Below are 19637 nucleotides of genomic sequence, written 5' to 3'. Positions count from 1 at the left end.
ATAATGAGTCATTCTTCAACTGACAAATGGTCAAAAAATAAGAACAAGGAGTTTTTTGATGAAGAAATCAGTATATAGTCATATGAAAAATTGTCCAAGTCATTATTGATTAGAAAATGCAAATTAAAACAACTTTGAGATAACATCTCACACCTATAAATTCGCTAAATTGTGGTATATGATTGTGAAGGAATACTACCCCAGCATAAGAAATAAACTGGTTGATTTTAGAAAAAACATGGAAAGACTTGCATGAAATAATGAAAAGTAAAATGAGCAGAACCAAGAGAACATCGTATACGGTAACAACAATATTGTTTGAAGAATAGTTGTGAACAACTAGATTATTCTAAATATTATAAATATTCAAATCAGTTACAAAAGACTTATGAGAAAAGATGCTATCCATTTCCAGAGAAAGACCTGATGAATAGCGGTATGTATGGTATGGTTTTACATATATTTATAAATCCGTGTTAAATGGTGGCCTTCTCTAGTGTGGGGCGGGAAGGAATGGAAGGAGTCGATTCAAAACTTTAAATGTAACAAAAATAAATACATTTTTTTAAATATCAGGCAATTAGTATTTGTCTGGGTGTTCCCAGACTGGTAATCAGACACACCTCCACCTGTGAGACCTACATAGGGATTTTTCCCCTCCCACCGAAGTCAATTTCATGTGCCCAAGGCAGGCATCTAGTATGCAGGGCAAACCTTCCTCTAGGGATGTGGGTGACCAACCCCAAGTTTGTCCCAGGACGAAGGCTCTCTTCTCAAGCTCTTTTCTTTGGTAAAGACATGAGATTTGTTGGGGACAGACTGTCCTTCCAGTTATACTAATTGTAAGAAAGTTGATTTGTTCTGCCCTGATATGTCAATTATAGGAACACAGAACCTCAGAGACAGTACTGCTATAGTTAAGAAAGAGGGGCACATGCAGATGGTTGTATAAGTGGAGATGTATTAGGAGTTGTTAGATTAATTGGGGGAATTTACTCATGACAGCCAGTCTTTGGTGGCAAGAGGACAGAATGGTAGATCCTCACACCAACCCTATGCCAGGTGAGATATTATATAGAAAAAAAGAGAAGGCTTTCTGTCAAGGATGGCCAAAGGCTACATGCAATTTTTCTTATGGGATAGTTGGAGCATCTTTTAGTTTACATTTACTCAAAATATTTTATGTTTTCTATGGAGTGATAGGTGACATTCTTACTCCGGCTACATCATATACCTTAATTGAGAAATTTCTGGATGGGAATGTTAGAAGACCAAAGTAACAAGAGATAAAACTGTCTTGAGCTTGGGTTAAAAAAAGTCAGCTTCACAAGTATGAAATGTGGATGTTATGGCTTCATTTTTTTCTGGAAAGAGATACAGGGATTTCAGTACACTGATGTGGTTGCCCAAACAATAACAACAACAAAACTAATGAGATTTTAAGCTGCATTCAGAGTCACAGTGCCAAGAAATAAGGAAGTAAATATGCAAGGTATAGCTTGGTCAGTAGTATTATGTTCAAATCAGTGGCACATTTTTAGGAAGTGCACAAATTTGAAAATTTCCTGGAAAATAGCAACGAGAAGACTTGACTGCCTCAAGTTGGTGTCATATGAAGACTGGTCAAAGACATTGTAGGTTTTTACCTCTGAAAAAGGGTTTGTTTGTTTGTTTTTTTGAAAAGCTAAAACATCACAACACAAGAAATCTAATACTCTTTAGAGCTTGAAGGAACTTGAGGGTTCATGTAGATTGACATCTTTATTTTACCAATAAAGTTGTTAAGGAGAGGTTAAGTTTAAGCCTTTAATGGCATAAAAAGAACCCATGTGCCCTGATTCTGAGCTCTTTTGAGTCCTGTTCCACTTGTAGAAGCCTATCCTTTGTTTTTAGTTTCCCTAGGGAGAAGTTGATAGGAAATACATATACAATATATATTTAGTTTGGGGTTTTGTTTTTGCTTAATACAAGGAGAATTACAGATTTACTCCAGGTGAAATCTAGCAGTTGTCTGACAGAGAGATCCAAAAGCAAGGACTTGTGGTCAACAAAGACCTTACTGGTTCTTTCTGAGCTCTACCATTAGCACTGCATAATGAAGCCATTCCTAAGTAATGGATAGAACTGCAGGCATGATTCCTATGATCACATATTTGAGCTTGGTTGGATGTCAGAAGCCATTTAATCAAAAACCATTTAATAGATTAGGAAACTAAAGTCCAGGAAGGATAAATGGCTAGGCTTAGGTCATTCAGTCAAAAGAAGTCAAGATTCAAACCTAGATCCTTTGTCTCAAGAACCAGTGTATTTTTTCATTGTGCTGCACTGTCCCAGAGACTGCATTTCTTTTTCTTGTCATCATATGAGGTTCCCTTCTTGTGTCTTACAAGTATCCATTTGGCTCACACCCAAAGGGGAAATGGAGTTTATTAGTTGCAATTTACTTCTAATTATCCATATGAATGGAAGGGGCACATTCTTAAGCAAACATACACTCAACAACCACAGCAACAACAACAAGAGAACGCATACATTTATCACAGAAATGTGACGGATCTAATCCTGCCTCCTTTCTTGTTATGTTGTTTTGGGAGGTCTGTGTTTTCTTTCATATAATTAATACAGAAATATATTTTGCATGATTCCATATGTATAACCAACATAAAATTGTTTGCCTTCTCCTGGAAGGAGGTAGAGAATTTGAACCTCAAAATTAAACTAAAACTTACTAAAAATAATACCTTGTCATGACAACTGCCATTATTTAATGTCTTCCCCTGAAGCCCATCCAAAACATTTTTTTTCTATTTCATTATTCATCAAGTCCATTTTCTCTACCCTATATCCCTTGGGATATTTTTCACATCACTACTTTGTCAACCCAGTCCTATTGGGAGATGAAAGGAGATGTTGAGATGTTAGTGAAAAATGTCTGTTGGTAGCATCAATCAGTGGACAAGGAAATGTCTTGGCTAGAAACTTTAAGTCTCATTGTTTATCTGCAGTCAGATAGTTGGTTGCTGACTGTGCTTTCCTCTTTGTTCCTTAGGGACCCCATTCACTGTATAATAATCTTTTCTCAGCCAGGACTTCCTGGGAGTATATTGCATGTAATGAACATAAGGCCAAATTCTCAATAAAATGAAGCTCTTAAAATGATGTATTCTCCTCTGCACTACCACCAAAGAACAGCTATTTGTAAATATGTTACTTTTCTGCCTATTACTTTTTCCTATCTCCAAATTAGAATCTTCAGTAGAACATTCTAATACAATATATTGCTATTAGAAAAGCAGAGTTTTCTTAAACCACATAATAATAAGAGGACAAATGAAATGTGACATTATTAATTTCCCTACCTTAGAAATGCTATCTCTCATTTTCCTGAAATGAGTGGGTTGCATACATCGTGGAGACAAATATAGTAAGCCACATGAGTAGACAGTGAAAAAACAATCACAGCAGTCCTCTTCTATTATGTATACTCCCTTCAGTGGATGTAAAATAGAACAGCCAACAAATTCATCAGTGTTTGTGTCAGATTATTTCTCCTTCTTAAGTGCTACATTCCAACAATGTGTTTTTGTAGCACAATTCTTATGACAAGATTGATGAATTCACATAGAGAGAATTAAAAATAATTACAACTTAATTTAATACTATCATTTCAGGATTTCCATAAAAATATATACATTCAGTTTCAAATGTACAAGTTTTCAGATTTGGTTAGTATTAAAATTACTTATGTCACCTGCATTCTGAATACACTTTGTAAGAACATGGAATGTTATATACAGGAGGCACTCAACAAATCTTTGTTAAAGAAATGAAGAAAAAGGAAGGAAATAAGCATTTTAATTATTTAAGTAATGTTTTATTTTTCCTAATTTCATGCAAAAGCAATTTTAACATTTTTTTTAAATTTTGAGTTTAAAATTCTCTACCTCCTCTCCATGAGAAAATATTTTATGTTGTTATAGATATGCAGTCATACAAAATATATTTCCATATCAATCATGTGAAAGAAAACACAGACCCCCAAAATAACACAAAATAAAGCGAGAAATATTACGCTTTCATTTTCACTTAGATTACAGTTCTTTCTCTGGAGGTAGATAACATTTTTCATCATGAATCCTTTGGAATTGTCTGAATCTTTATATTTCTGAGGATAGTTAAGTCATTCAAATCATACAATATTGCTTTTACTGTATAGAATGTTTTCCTGATTCTGCTCATTTCACTTTGCATCAGATGATGGAAGTCTTTCCAGGTTTGTTTCTTCTGAAATTGTCCTGCTTCTTATTTCTCATAGTACAATACTATTCCCTTGCAATCATATGCCACTTGATCGGTCCCTACCCCTCTTTTCTATCTCTTTGGGATATAGATCTTGTAGTGGTATGACAGCGTCATACACATGTTTTTGTAGACCTCTGGCCATAGCTCCAAATTACTTTCCACAATGGTTGGATCAGTTCACAATTCTACCAACAGTGCATTATTGTCCCAATTTTTCCACATCCCTTCAAAATCTATCATTTTCCTTTTCTGTCATATTAGCCAACTGGAAGGGTGGTACCTCAAAAAAATTTGGATTTCCTTAATCAAAAGTCAGCACTTCTTCATATGACTGTAGATATCTTTGATTTTTTGGTCTGAAAACCAATTTACATAACCTTTGACCATTAATCAATTGGGGAATAACATCTATTCTTATAAATTTAACTCAGTTCTCTAGATATTTGAGAAATGTGGCCTTTATCAGAGAAATTTACTGTATAACTTTCCCCTCAACCTTCTACTTTACTTCTAATTTTGATGGTATTGGTTTTGTTTCTTGAAAAACAAAATTTAATATAATCAAAATTATCCTTTTTATTATCTAGTAATGTTCTCAATCTCTTGTTTGGTCATAAATTCTCCCTTCTCCATAGATCTGACAAGTAAACTATTTCATGCTTTCCTAATTTGCTTATGGTGTCACATTTTATGTCTAAATCATGTACCCATTTTGACTTTATCTTGGCATACACTGTTCATGGTTGGTCCCTGCCTAATTTCTGCCAAACTCTTTTCAGGTTTTCCCAGAAATTTTCATTAAATAGTAAGTTCTCCCAGAAGTTGGTGTCTTTGGGATTATCAAACACTAGATGACTATGGTCATTTACTACATAGTGTTGTGTACCTAATCTTTTCCACTGATGCACTACTCTGTTCCTTACCTTGTACCACACTGCTTTGATGATTAGCACTTGATAATACAATTTGAGATCTGGTGTGCTAGGTTATCTTCCTTCACTTTTTTCCCCATTAATTCCTTTTGTTCTTTCATATGAATTTTTTTAATTTTAAAATCTATTAAAATTTTTTGGTAATTTGATTGGTGTGTCACTGAATTAAAGTGTATCACCATTTTTATAATATTGACTTAGCCTAACCTTGAGCATTTAATGTTTTTCTATTTGCTTAGATCTGGCTTTATTTGTGTGAAAACTATTTTGTAACTCTTTTCATATAGTTCCTCAGTTTGTCTTGGCAGGTAGACTCCCAAATGTTTTATATCATCCACAGTTATTTGAAATGGAATTCTCCTTTCTAAATCTTGCTTTTGGGCTTTATTGGTAAACTATAGAATTCATAATGATTTATGAGAGTTTACTTTATATACTGTAATTCAGACAAAGTTATTACTCATTTCAACTATTTTGGCTGATTCTCTAACATTTTTGAAGCATACCATGATATCATCCATAAAGAATGATAGTTTTGTTCCTACTGCCTATTTGAATTATTTCAATTTTTTTCCTTCTTTTGTTGCTGTACCTATTTTTGTTGCTATAGCTATTCTATAACAATTTTGAATAATACTGGTGGTAATGCATATTCTTGCTTCACCTCTGATGTTATTGGGAAGGCTTCTAACTTATGTCCATTACAAATAATGTTTGATGTTGCATTTACATAGATACTACTGATCATTTTAAGGAAAGTCACATTTATTCCTATGCTCTCCAGTGTTGTGCATGTGTGTGTGTTTCTGTGTCTGTGTTTTTATGGAATAAAACCAACCTTTCCATAACATTGTAAATAATGATTGCACTTGAAACTGCAAATCTACTATGTACAACTTGCTATTTTTCAAATATACAGCAAAATTATCATGTAATTTTTTACATGATACCTCTCCTGCCCTATAGATCACTACCATTAGACACAGATAAGGGTATGTATGTTTGTGTATGTGTGTGTGTACGTATGTGCAAGCATGCATGTGTGTGTGTATGCATAAAATTATTTTATACATACTTCTACTCATCAGTTTTTTTTTTTTCTGGATGAAGATAGTGTCTTTCTTCATATGTCCTTTGTAGTTAATTTCAGTTCTTGTAATAGACAAAATAACTTATTCCCTCAAAGTCATTCTTAAAATAATATTGTTGCTACTGCATGTAATGTTCTCTTGGTTCTGCTTATTTCACTCTTCATTATTTAATGCAAGTCTTTATATATTTTTTTTTGAAAATCATTTAGTTAATCATTTCTTATAGCACAGTAGTATTCTATCACAATCATATAACATGACTTCTACAGCCATTCTCCAATTGATGGGCATCCACACAATTTCCCAGTTCTTTGCACCATAAAAAGAGTTGCTATAAATATTTTGGAACATATAGGTTCTTTTCCTTTTTCCCAAATCATCCTTGGAAATAGACCAAGTAGAGGTATTGCTGGGTCAAAGGGTGTAGGTACGTATGGCAAGCAAAGTGGGACTTTTTCCTGTTTTTTTTTTTCTTTTGGAATGTTTCTCAGCACTAAGGCAATGAAGTGCTTTTGATTGAGTCTTGCCTTTGTTTCAATCAAGAGTCTTTGATTGAATCAAGCGTCTTTGATGTCCTTCTTAAGTCACAAAAAAGTGTAAGTCACATGAGTTTGAGTCACATGGTTGTGACACCCTCTGACCCTGAAGTGAGGTTAGCGTTGTACTTTGGGGGCTCACTCATTGGAAGACTGTTTATGTAATTTGGCCAGACGAGACTCAAAGTAGCCATTAAGGTGTCCCCCGGCTTTGAAAACCCAGATGTTTGTGCTTCTCTCTCTGGTAACAATGTAGGTATTGCTTTGGTCAGACAGAAGCTTGTCTGTTGATTTGTGTTATTTTTTCTGTTTGTAATTTCTGTTTGTATTTGCTCTGAAGTTCAGGGTGATGACTTTTTCCCCTGAAGGAAGGGAATTATATATGTATGTTTAATTAAAGTAAGATTGTTAACCCCTTAAAGTTGCTTTCCTTAGAAAAAGCAGATCAAAGAATTTGTGCTAGCAGCCCTCCTGCATGCTGGTGTTATTGGCCTTATACCTCCACAGCAGCTGCAAGCAGCATTGTTGTTACAAGGTAGCTTAATAACTATTTGGGCCTAATTCGAGATTGCTCTCCAAAACAGATGGATCATTTTAAAATTCCACCAACAATGAATTAGTGTCCCAATTTTCCCACATTATCTCTAACATTTGTCACTTTCCCCTACTATCATTTTAGCCAGTCGGCTAGGTGTATAATGATATCTCAATGTTGTTTTTATCTTCATTTCTCTAATCAATAATGACTTGGAGCATTTTATATTATCATAAATTGATTAGATTCCTTCATCAGAAAACTTCCTGTTCATATCCTTTGACCATTTATCAATTAAGGAATCACTCATTTTATGACTTAACAAAGTTCTAATTTCTATTTCTGAATTTCACTCTATCTTATTTTTACTCATTATTTTCCTTCTCAGCCTCTCTTTATACCCTATCCCCATTAACTTATCTTTTCCACTTACTCTGTTATTCCTTATTTTACCTCTAAAACTCTCTCCCTTATCTTCTCCCTTTCACCTCCCAATCTTATTCTATAGGCCCTCATAAAACTCCATCACCCACCTAATCCACCAGTTTTTCACCTCTCTAGAAGTTCAGACTTCTAAACTTCAGAAGTACACTTTGTTTTGTCTTCAACCTAGATGAGAGTAAGGTTCCAACATTACTAGCCCTCTACCTTGACCTGTTTCCTCTGTATTAATTCTTACTTTCATTTTATGAGATAATTGTTCCTTTTTACATTTCCTTGACAACTTTTTTATAGTCATTCCATCATATACAACTCAGCCACACTAAGCAAACTACTAATGTAGTTTCTTTCAAACTACATTAGTAATACATTTTAAGAATATGATATAAATGTTTATTATAGTAAGATAGCATTTTATAAATCATAAGTAGAAAGGTTAACCATTATCTGTGCCTTATAATTAGTCATTAATGATTTGTTCATATTTCTTCTGGATCTCTAATGCTCTCTAGTGTTTTCTTTGTTTAAGAGAAAAGGATGTTTTATTTTGTCAAAAAAATTTTCTGCATCTATTAAGATAATCATATGATTTCTATTTGTTTTCTTATAGATATGGACAATTATCTTTTTGCCTTCTTTTTTTAAGTTTCATAGTTTATTATTTAATATTTTTAGTTTTCAACATTGATTTTCACAAGATTTTGAGTTACAAATTTTCTCCCCATTTCTACCCTCCCCCCACTCCATGTTGGCATATATTCTCATTGCCCCATTCCCCAGTCAGCCCTCCCTTCTGTCACCACCAACTCCCCCTACCCCTTTCCCCTTACTTTCTTATAGAGCAGGATAGATTTCTATGCCCCATTGCCTGTATATCTTATTTTCCAGTTGCATGAAAAAACAATTTTTTGAGCATCCACTTTTAAAGCTTTGAGTTCCAAATTCTCTCCCCTCTTCCCTTCCCACCCACCCTCCCTAAGAAGGCAAGCACATGTATCATTATGTAAAACACTTCCACAATAATCATGTTGTGAAAGACTAATTATAGTTCCCTCCATCCTATCTTGTTCCCCTTTATTCAATTCTCTCCCTTGACCCTGTCCTTTTTCAAAAGTGTTTGCTTTTGATTACCTCCTCCCCCTATTTAGCCTCCCTCCTGTCACCCTCACTTTTTTATCCCCTTCCCCTTACTTTTCTGTGGGATAAGATACCCAATTGAGTGTGTATGTTATTCCCTCATCAAATCAAAGGCAAAGAGAGCAAGATTCTCTCATTCCCCCTCACATGCCCCCTCTTCCCTTCCAACAGAACTGCTTTATATTGCCTCTTTTATGTGAGATAATTTACCCCATTCTATCTTTCCCTTTCTCCCTCTCTCAATATATTTCTCACCCCTTTATTTTATTTTTTTTAGATACCATCCCTTCATATTCAACTCACCCTGCGCTCTCTCTCTCTCTCTCTCTCTCTCTCTCTCTCTCTCTCTCTATATATATATATATATATATATATATATATATATGTTTATATATACATATACATATATACACACAGATATAGATAATATATATACATATAGATAGATAGATAGATAGATATAGATATAGATAATATATATTCCATTCAGCTACCCTAATACTGAGGTCTCATGAATTATACACATCATCTTTCCATGTAGGAATGTAAGCAAAACAGTTCAACTTTAGTAAGTCCCTTATGATTTCTCCTTCTTGTTTACCTTTTCATCTTTCTCTTGATTCTTGTGTTTGAAAGTCAAATTTTCTATTCAGCTCTGGCCTTTTCATTGAGAAAGCTCGAAAGTCCTCTATTTTGTTGAAAATCCATATTTTGCCTTGGAACATTATACTCAGTTTTGCTGGGTAGGTGATTCTAGCTCCTTTGACCTCTGGAATATGATATTCCAAGCCATTTGATCCCTTAAAGTAGAAGCTGCTAGAACTAGTATTATCCTGATTGTGTTTCCACAATACCCAATTTTTTTTCTTTCTGGCTGCTTGTAGTATTTTCTCCTTGACCTGGGAACTCTGGAATTTGGTGGCAATATTCCTAGGAGTATTCTTTTTGGTACCTTTTTCAAATATCTCATTGGAAAAACCACTGGCCTGGAGAATAGATCCAGGAGAGATAATTTCAGTCCTAGTTCCTGGCAAAAAAAAAATCCCAAATAGTCAGAGTGTATGAAATATTTCTGTAATCTCTTTGCTACTTCTTTGAATTCATTTGGCCTTGGGATCTTTTTGTTAGGAAGTTCATGGATGACTTGTTGAATTTATTTTTCTAAGATAGGAATAAGCGCTTTATTTCCCCTTCTATTAAGCTGGGCAATTTATATTTTTGTAAGTCTTTATTCATTTTACCTAGATTATTCGATTTATTGACATATAATTGGGCAAGACATCTCCTTGTAATTACTTTAATTTCTTCTTCACTTTTGCCAAATTCTCCCTTTTCATTTTTGATATTGTAATTTGCTTTTCTTATTTCTTTTTTTAAATCAAATTAACAATGGTTTATCTAATTTGTTTTTCTCCATAAAACCACTATGTACTTTCATTTATTAGTTCAATCATTTTCTTACTTTCAGTATTGTTAATTTCTCCTTTGATTTTCAGGATTTCCAGTTTGAAATTTATTTAGGGATATTTAATTCATCTACTTACTTGATATGTTTAGTTGTATGCCCAATTCATTAATCTTCTTTTTCTCTGTTTTATTGAACTAAGCATTGAAAGATATGAAATTTTCCCTAAGAACTGCTTTGGCTGGATCCCATTAATTTCAGTATGTTTTCTTATTATTGTCATTCTCTTTAATGAAATTGTTTCAATGTAATGATAACTCATTCTTTGACCCATTCATTCTTTATGACCAGATTATTTAGTCTCTCATTAATTATTAACATATGTTTCCATTGTCCTTCATAAGAATTAATTTTATTGCATTATGATCTGAAAAGGATATATTTAATATTTCTTCCTCTCCACATTTGGTTGTGAGGGTTTTATGCCCTAATACACAATCAATTTTATTGTACAAGAGATAGACTACTGAGTGAAAGATAAATTCATTTGCATTCTCATTTATTTTTTTCCAATATACCTATCATATCTAATGTTTCTATAGTTCTATTGACCTACTTAAATTCTTTCTTTTCTATTTCTTTTTTGGGGGGGAGGGAGCTGTTAGACTTATCTATTCCTCAGAGGAGAAAGTTGAGGCCCCTTACTAGCATAGTTTTACTATTTCCTACTGTAACTAATATAACTTTTTCTTTAAAAATTTAGATGCTTTGCCACTTGGTGCATATGTGTGTATGATAGCTTTCAGCAAAATGTAGTTTCCCTGCTTATCTCTTTTAATTATATATTTACTTTTACTTTGTCTGAGATCATGATCTTTACTGCTATTTTTTAATTGAGCTAAAGCATCATAGACTGATCCAGCCCCTTTCTTTTATTCAGTGTATGTATCTCTGAAGCAAATATGTTTTTTGCAAACAACATATTTTAGGATTCTGTTTTTTAATTCACTCTGCTATCTGCTTCCATTTTTTTTCATTTTCATTCATATTCCATTATGATTATCATGTATTTCCCTGCATGCTATCCCCCTTTTCTCTCTCTCTCTCTCTCTCTCCCTCTCTCTCTGTATATATACATATATATATATGTCGTTCTCTCTCCACTTTTTCTATCATCCCATCAAAATCCAAAATCACTGTCAATAAATACTTCTAAAAACTTCCCTAATACAGATGAAGTTCTTAAGACTTAGAAGTATCGTTTTCCCAAGTAGGAATGCAAATATTTTAACCTTATTGAGTCCATTAAGTTTTCTCTTTCTACCTTTTTATGCTTTTCTTGAGTCTTGTGTGTGAAAATCATATTTTTTGTTCAGTTCTGGTCTTTTCCTCAGAAATACTTGAAAATCCACTTTTTTTTTCTTTTGCTTTCTTGGCAGGGCAATTGGGGTTAAGTGACTTGCCCAAGGTCACACAGCTAGTAAGTGTGTCAAATGTCTGAGGCTGGATTTGAACTCAGGTCCTCCTGACTCCAGGGCCGGTGCTCTACTCACTGCGCCACCTAGCTGCCCTTCCACTATTCTTTTAAAAAACAGTTTTTTGAAAGAAAATACTCAGTTTCCTTAGTAGGCAATTCTTTGTTGTAATCCAGCTCCTTCCCTTCCTATTCTAAACCCTCTGATCTTTTAATGTACATTTAGTGAAATCTTGTACTATCCTGACTGTGCTTCCATGATATTTGAGTTGTTTCATTCTTGCTTCTTTCAGTATTTTCTCCTTGACCTTGGAGCTCTGGAATTTGGCTTAAATATGCTTGGGAGTTTTTATTTTGGGATTCTTTTTAGGACGTGATTGATGGATCCTTTCAAATTCTATTTTGCCTTCTGGTTCTAGGATATCAGGTCAGTTTCCCTTGATAATTTCTTGAAAAATTATGCCTAATCTCTCTTTTTTGTCATCATGACTTTCAGGTAGTCCAGTACTTTTTTTGCACTCAATAGTATTTTTTTTTCCAATTACATGTAAATAAATTTTTCAACATTCAGTTTTGTAGGATTTTGAGTTTCAAATTTTTCTCCTCTCCCTCCCTCCCTAAGACAGCATGAAATCTGATATACGTTATACATGTACAATCATGTTAAACATATTTCCACATTAATCATGTTGTTAGAGAAGAATCAGCATAAAAGTGAAAAAATAGAAAGATAAAAAGTGAAAATTGTATGACTCAATCTGCATACAGACTCTATAATGGTCCATCAACTATGGAGTCTGAATGCAGATTGAAGCATACTATTCTCTCTTTCTCTCAATCTCTCTCTCGTTTGTTCTCTCTCTCTCTCTCTCTCTCTCTCTCTGTCTGTCTCTTTCTCCTCTCTCGTTCTTTCTCTCTCTCTCGGTTTCTTCTTTCTCATCATCTTTCCCTTTGGTTAGAATTCTTCTTCATAACATGATTAATTGTACATATATTTAACATGATTGTACATGTATAGCCTGTATCAGAATGCACACTGTCTTGGAGAGGAGGGAGCAGAAAAAGGGGGGGAGAAATTCAGAAGTCAAAATCTTATAAAAGTGAACGTTGAAAACTAAAAACAAATATATATATATATATATATATATATATATATATAGTATATATATATATATATATATATATATATTATATATATATATATTTAAAGTTGAGCTCTGCTCATGGAGCATAAGAGGCACTATTCTAATCTTTTTGTGCTGGAGCCAAAGTCTCTGGCTTTCTCTGCCAGGGCTTCAGGTGCTTGTGACTTGCCTACTGAGCTGTGGTAGCCTAGCCTGGTTACTCCTGTTTTGCCAGGATTCTGGGAGAGGCAATTTGCCTCCAGTGCTTGGTCTGGAGGCCTCATAGCTGGCCTGCTGTGCCATAACCCAGTTGAGCCAGGATGGTGAAGCCTTAGTTGCTGAACTATATTATGGGCAAGAACCTCCCACTGGCTTGCCCAGATGCAGTCTGCGCTGGGCTGTGCTCCACTTTTACCCAAGTGAGGCAGACCATTGATGAAGTCCTGCTAAGATATCTTACGCTGGAAAATGGTTTCACTCCATATTTTTGTGGGTTCTGGCACTCCAGAATCCATTAAGAGATTTGATTTAACATTGTTTCCATGGGAAACTTAGTAGAGCTCAGGCAACTTCCTGGCTTCTGCCATCTTCTATAATCTTTTGATTTTCAAATATTGTATCTTTTTCTTCCCATTTCATTGAATGTGTCATTGAGATTTTGATATTTTTTGTCAGTTTCACCTTTCCTTCACTAGGTAAGTTGACATCCACAATTTAATTTCCGTTGAAAGCTATTTCCAGCCTTTTGTAGGTCCAAAGATAGTAATCTTCCCCATTTTGATCTGCTTCAACAACAACACTCCATATTGGTAAATCATTAATGTATATCTGGTTCCAGTAGTGATTCTTGATAACATTTACAAAAGTACCTCTCTTTGCTTTGTCTAAGTCAGTTTCATAGTAGTTGGTCCATATGTTGTCTTCTTTAATTTTTTTTTTATTAAGGCCACTAAACTCCAACTCCTCTCCTTGAAGTGCTTCTCCCAGTGTTTCATGGCATGCTTCAATTGCACACAGAAACCAAGTTAGAAGTATTTATGTGTCTCCTGTAGACTATAGTATGATCCAACAGTATTATTCCATAAAACACTTTCTTCTTTATTGTGGTATATGTGGTCATGCTCATCCATGTGGCCCTGGGGTGGCAGAAGCAGTAGTGCTGTCATGCGAGTGACCTGCCTTAGTGAGTGACGCTACCCCTCTGTCATGGTGCACACTCCCTCCTCCCAAGGCTTCTCCACTGCCTCTGCCACTGCTGCTACTTCACATCTAAAGCAGACATTTGAGGAGAGTATAAAGTTTTTAAAAAAGGGATGATAAATGGAAAAATAAATCAATGAATGGAAATAAACAGTAATCATGACTGTAAATTTGAATGGGACATACTCACCCATAAAAGGGAAGAAGATAGCAGAATGGATTTGAAATCAGAATCTGACAATATGTTGTTTATAAGAGGCACATTTGAAACTGAAAGATCCACACACATTTAAAATAAGGAAGATATCTATTATAGTTCAGCTGAAGTAAAAAAACAAACAAATGGGTAATAATAATAATCTCAGACAACACAAAAACAAAAAAATGAACTAATTAGAAGGGATAATCAAAGAACCTAAACACCAAAATTGAAATTTAAAAAATCAAAGGAAAGATTAACACAATCAAAAGTTTTCTTTTTAATTGAACTAATGAATTTTTATTGACTAGGGGCTTTCTTTTTTACAAAACAATAAAATTGACCAAATCAGTGATTATTTTGACTTTAAAAAATCATATCATATCAAATTGTCATATCAAAAAAGAAAAAGGTGGATACACAACTAATAAAGATGAAATTAAAACAATTAGATTATTTTGTCCAACTATGTATCAATATAACTGACAATCTTATAGGAATGGATGAGTACTTACAAAAATATAAATTACCCAGATTAAGAGAAGAGGAAAAAAAATACTTAAATATTTAAGTATTCTTACATCTCTATCTTAGAAAAAGTAAATTTGGGGTGGCCGACCCGGCGATCCACGCGGGAGGGGGCGGGGGCCGCGGGGTGGAACTTCCGGTCGGGTCTTCGGATCTCCCCGGAACTGCGGCACCTCCTTCTCCCGCCCACTCCCCCCCCCATCCCCGGCCCCGACCCAGGGAGAACCCCCTCACTGCCACCCAGCACTGGGAGATAAGGGGAGAATCTGACCAGACACCCGGGGCGGGCCTGAGCGGGGCATGGAGCAGACTTGGGAGAGGGCTGCTCTCCCCGCTGCCCGCGATGGTGGCCAACCCTGGCAGCTGCGGCAGGGGTGAGAGTGGCGTGGGGGGGCGAGGACGGCGTCCATTTCCAGAGTTATCCCTTTGACTTCCTCGAGTTCCTCAACCATCAGCGCTTTGAGCCCATGGAGCTGTATGGGGAGCATGCCAAGTCCGTGGCCGCTCTGCCCTGCCCCCCTGGGCCCCCTCCCCAGGCCCCGTCACAGCCCCCACCTCCCCAGTATGACTACCTGCCACCACTGCCGGCCTTCAAGCCCAAAGCTGAGACACCCTTTTCGTCGTCATTGTCCTCCTCTTCCTCTTCTTCCTCTTCCTCTTCATCATCTTCCTCCTCCTCCACATCCTAGGCGAAGAAGCCAGAGCCTGCTCTGCCCCCAGGCTTTGGGGCGCCTCCACCCCCTCCTCCGCCCCTTTTTGATGCTGCCTTCCCTGCTCCGCAGTGGGGGATTGTGGACCTCTCCGGGCACCAGCACCTTTTTGAGAACCTCAAGAGGCCTGGGACGGCAGGTGGGCCGGGGCCGGCCCGGCCATGCCAGGGCCTTTGCCCTGCCCAAGCCCTGGGCCCCCAGGGACTCCTGTGGCTCCTGACCTGGGCGCTGCTGCCAAGGATGACAAGGGCTACTTCCGCCGCTGAAGTACCTAATGGAGCGGCGCTTCCCCTGCGGGGTCTGCCAGAAGTCCTTCAAGCAATCCTCCCACCTGGTCCGGCACATGCTAGTGCACTCTGAGGAGCGGCCCTACGAGTGTGGCGTCTGTGGGCGCACCTACAACCACGTCTCCAGCCTCATCCGCCACTGATGATGCCACAAGGATGCATCTCACCTGCCTGGAGCTCTGTAGGCCCCACCGCCACCGCCGCTGCCCCCTCTGGCCCCTGCTGCCTCTGCCGGGGTGGACAGTGGGCCCCCTCCTCCCGGGATGGCCCCGGTGGCCCCAGGCCCTGGGGGAGAGGGCCCCTTCACCTGCCCCCTCTGCTGGAAAGTGTTCAAGAAGCCCAGTCACCTCCACCAGCACCAGATCATCCACACTGGGGAGAAGCCTTTCTCCTGCACCGTGTGCAACAAGAGCTTTAACCACCGGGAGAGACTCAAACGCCACGTGAAGACCCACTCGGCCCGCCGACCTGCTGCCGCTCCCCTGTGGCGTGTGTGGGAAGGCCTTCCGGGATGAGGCTTACCTCCTCAAGCACCAGGCAGCCCATGCTGCTACCGGGGCCCCTCCCCGGGTACCCATGCAACTTGTGTGGCAAGTCCTACTCCGCCCCGCAAAGCCCGCTGTGCCACAAGGCAGCCCACGGCCCTGCCACTGCAGCCCCTGAAATCCCCAAGGATGGAGCGACCCCAGCCCCACCGCCCATCTTTCCTACGGGGCCCTACCTCCTGCCCCCAAAACCTCCAGGTGATGGTGGAGATAAGGTTGCTGCGGCGGTGACACCTGTGATCTACGGGGCTGTCTCAGTTCTACTGCTGGGGGCCCACCCGCTGCTCCTTGGGGGTGCGGGAGGCCCTACAGGAGGCTGGGGCAGTGGGGCTGTGGGGCCAGCCCCAGGAAAGACCTGCTGTGGAATCTGCGGGCGGGGCTTTGGGCGATGTGAGACACTGAAGCGCCAGGAGCGGATCCACACGGGAGAGAAGCCCCACCAGTGCCGCGTGTGTGGGAAGCGCTTCCGAGAGTCCTTCCACCTGAGCAAGCACCATGTGGTGCACACACGAGAGCAGCCCTACAAGTGTGAGCTCTGTGGCAAGGTCTTTGGCTACCCGCAGAGCCTCATGCGCCATTGCCAAGTACACAGGCTGCAGCTGCCTTGTGCCCTGGCTGCCCCTGCTGGCCGTGCCCCAGCCTCTGGCCCCGGGGCCAACCAGGCCTCGGCTGCCACCGGGGCTACCCCTCCTGAGGGCCTCAGCTGTGCTTGCTCTGACTGTGGTGAGCACTTCCCCGACCTCTTCCACGTCATGAGCCACAGGGAGGCGCACGTGGACGAGAAGCCTTCTGACTGTGAAGCCTGTGGCAAGGCTTTTGGCTTCATTGAGACTCTCATGTGGCACAAGCTGGTCCACCAGGCAGCCCCTGAGCGCCTCCTGCCTCCTCCGGCCCCTGAGGGCCAGGCCCAGACACCCCAGGCGCTGGCCTGGACAATGGGCTGGCTGGGGAGGTGGGGGCAGCTGTAGCAGCCCTTGCGGCTGGGGCTGCCCTGGAAGAGGCAGGTGCGGGAGCTGGGGCAGGAGCAGGGCCTGGCCCTGGGGGTCCTGAGCGCTTTAGCTGTGCCACCTGTGGACAGAGGTTCAAGCACTTCCTGGGGCTGGTGACCCACAAATACGTGCACCTGTTGCGACAGATGCCGGGCTGCGGCCTGTGCGGGCAGAGCTTCGCTGGGGCCTACGACCTGCTCCTCCACCGCCGCAGCCATCGCCAGAAACGCGGCTTCAGTTGCCCTGTGTGTGGCAAATGCTTCTGGAAGGCAGCACCGCTGATGCACCACCAGCGCTGCCACACGGAGCAGCGGCCCTACAGTTGCAGCGGCTGTGGGCATGGGTTCTTGCGCTCCTGGTACCTGCGGCAGCACTGTGTGGTGCACACGAGTGAGCGCGCCTTCAAGTGTGCCGTGTGCGCCAAGCGTTTTGCCCAGTCCTCTAGTCTGGCCGAACACCGCCGCTTGCATGCTGTGGCCAGGCCCCAGCGCTGGGGCACATGCGGCAAGACCTTCCGCTCCAACTTGCTGTAGCACCAACGTCTGCACCTGGGTGAGCGTGCCTACCGCTGTGAGCACTGCGGCAAAGCCTTCTTCTACCTGAGCTCAGTGCTGCGACACCAGCGGGTCCATGGGCCCACATGGCCCGAGCTGCGCTGCCCAGCCTGCCTCAAGGTCTTTAAAGACACAGGCTACTTCCGCAAGCACCTGGCTGCTCACCAGGGTGGCCGGCCCTTCAGCTGCTCGGCCTGTGGGGAGGGTTTCTCCAACACATACGGCCTTAAGAAGCACCGCTTGATCCACAAGGCCTAGAGGCTGGAGGCTGCCACTGCTGGGGCCAAGGAGTCCTGATGGGGATAGGCTAGAGGCGGTCAGCACCGTGCTTCCTCCTGCTCCCAGGCTTCACCAAGAGCTTGGAGGGGGGCTCTCCATCTGCCAACCCCCCCACTCTTTTCCCAAAGCCTGGTAGGGAGGCTTCACTCCATAGGGATCTGGCCACTCCCATCATGAGGGATGGACTTTATCCTTCACTTCTCTCTCCCCTGCCTCCCCCACATCCTGGGAACTCTAGGACCCCCCTAACACCAGACTCCCTCTCCATCTGCCCCTTTGTAATCCCCCCATCCCACCCCCCATCCACGCCTGAACCTGTAGGAAATGAGGCTCATTCCCACCCACCCTGATCACCACTACCACCACCACCATCTTGGAATCTGGCTGGAAAGGGGAGGGGGAAGTGGGTTGGGAGAGACATGGGGTAAGGGGACTGATTCCTGTTTGGATGTGTGGGGAGGGTGTGGGGTGGGGGAGTGGGGAGGACGCAGTTTGTACAGACAAAGTCGGGAATAAATGTCCTTGTGGCACGAAAAAAAAGAAAAAATAAATTTGACAGACTGTAAATGAGCTCCCTAAGGGAAGAAAAAACCCAGGACCAGATAGATTTGCAAACAAATTCTACCTAACATTTAAATCACAACTAATTCAAAAACTGCATAATTTGTTTGAAAAATAGGTAGAATCTTACCAAATTTCTTCCATGACTCATATTTGATTTTGATGCCTAAATCAGGGAGAACAGAAAAGATTATATCTATATGTATGTTCATATGTATGTATGTCTGCCAGTTTCCCTAATGAATATATCAACATTCAAAGATTTTAAATAAAATAAGGATTCTATAGCAATTTAACACAAAAATCATGTACTATGCCCAGGCTAGATTTGTATTGGAATGCAGGGCTGATTCAATATTAGGAAAATCATATCGATCACAAAAACAATAAAAATCATAGGGTCATATAAACAGATACAGAAAAAGCCTTTGATGAAATACATCCATTGCCCTTAAAATCAGCAGAAAGCAAAGGAACAAATGGAACATTTTAAAAAAGAGAAGTATTTATCTAAAACCACATGTTAGCATTATCTGTAATGGGGATAAAAATGTATTTCCAGGGGTGGAGCCAAGAATGGTTCTGTGAAAGAAAGGAACTACCAGAACTCTCTCACAAATTCTGTCAGATACATCTAAAAAAGTGAATCTGAGCAGATATGAGAGAGAAGCCACTAGTAGGCTGAGAGGGGTAGGAGCACCAGGCATGCGGAACAGCACCAGACCAAACCAACTGGGAACAGCAGAGGAATCCAACCAGTGTGGGGATCTGGGAGAGCACTGGGTGAGAGAAATGCCAGAGAAGGAAC

General features: G+C 40.0%; 1 pseudogene; it reads left to right on the top strand.

The window, feature by feature from the left end:
- The first annotated feature begins 1031 nt into the window (after window positions 1-1031).
- On the top strand, window positions 1032-18247 carry LOC118835974 (annotated as a pseudogene).
- The last annotated feature ends 1390 nt before the right edge of the window (window positions 18248-19637 follow it).

This window comes from Trichosurus vulpecula, chromosome 1, assembly GCF_011100635.1.
Source record: "Trichosurus vulpecula isolate mTriVul1 chromosome 1, mTriVul1.pri, whole genome shotgun sequence".
NCBI lineage: Eukaryota > Metazoa > Chordata > Mammalia > Diprotodontia > Phalangeridae > Trichosurus > Trichosurus vulpecula.
Note: the sequence above shows the minus strand (reverse complement) of the source record. Positions and strands in the feature narration are given on the sequence as shown.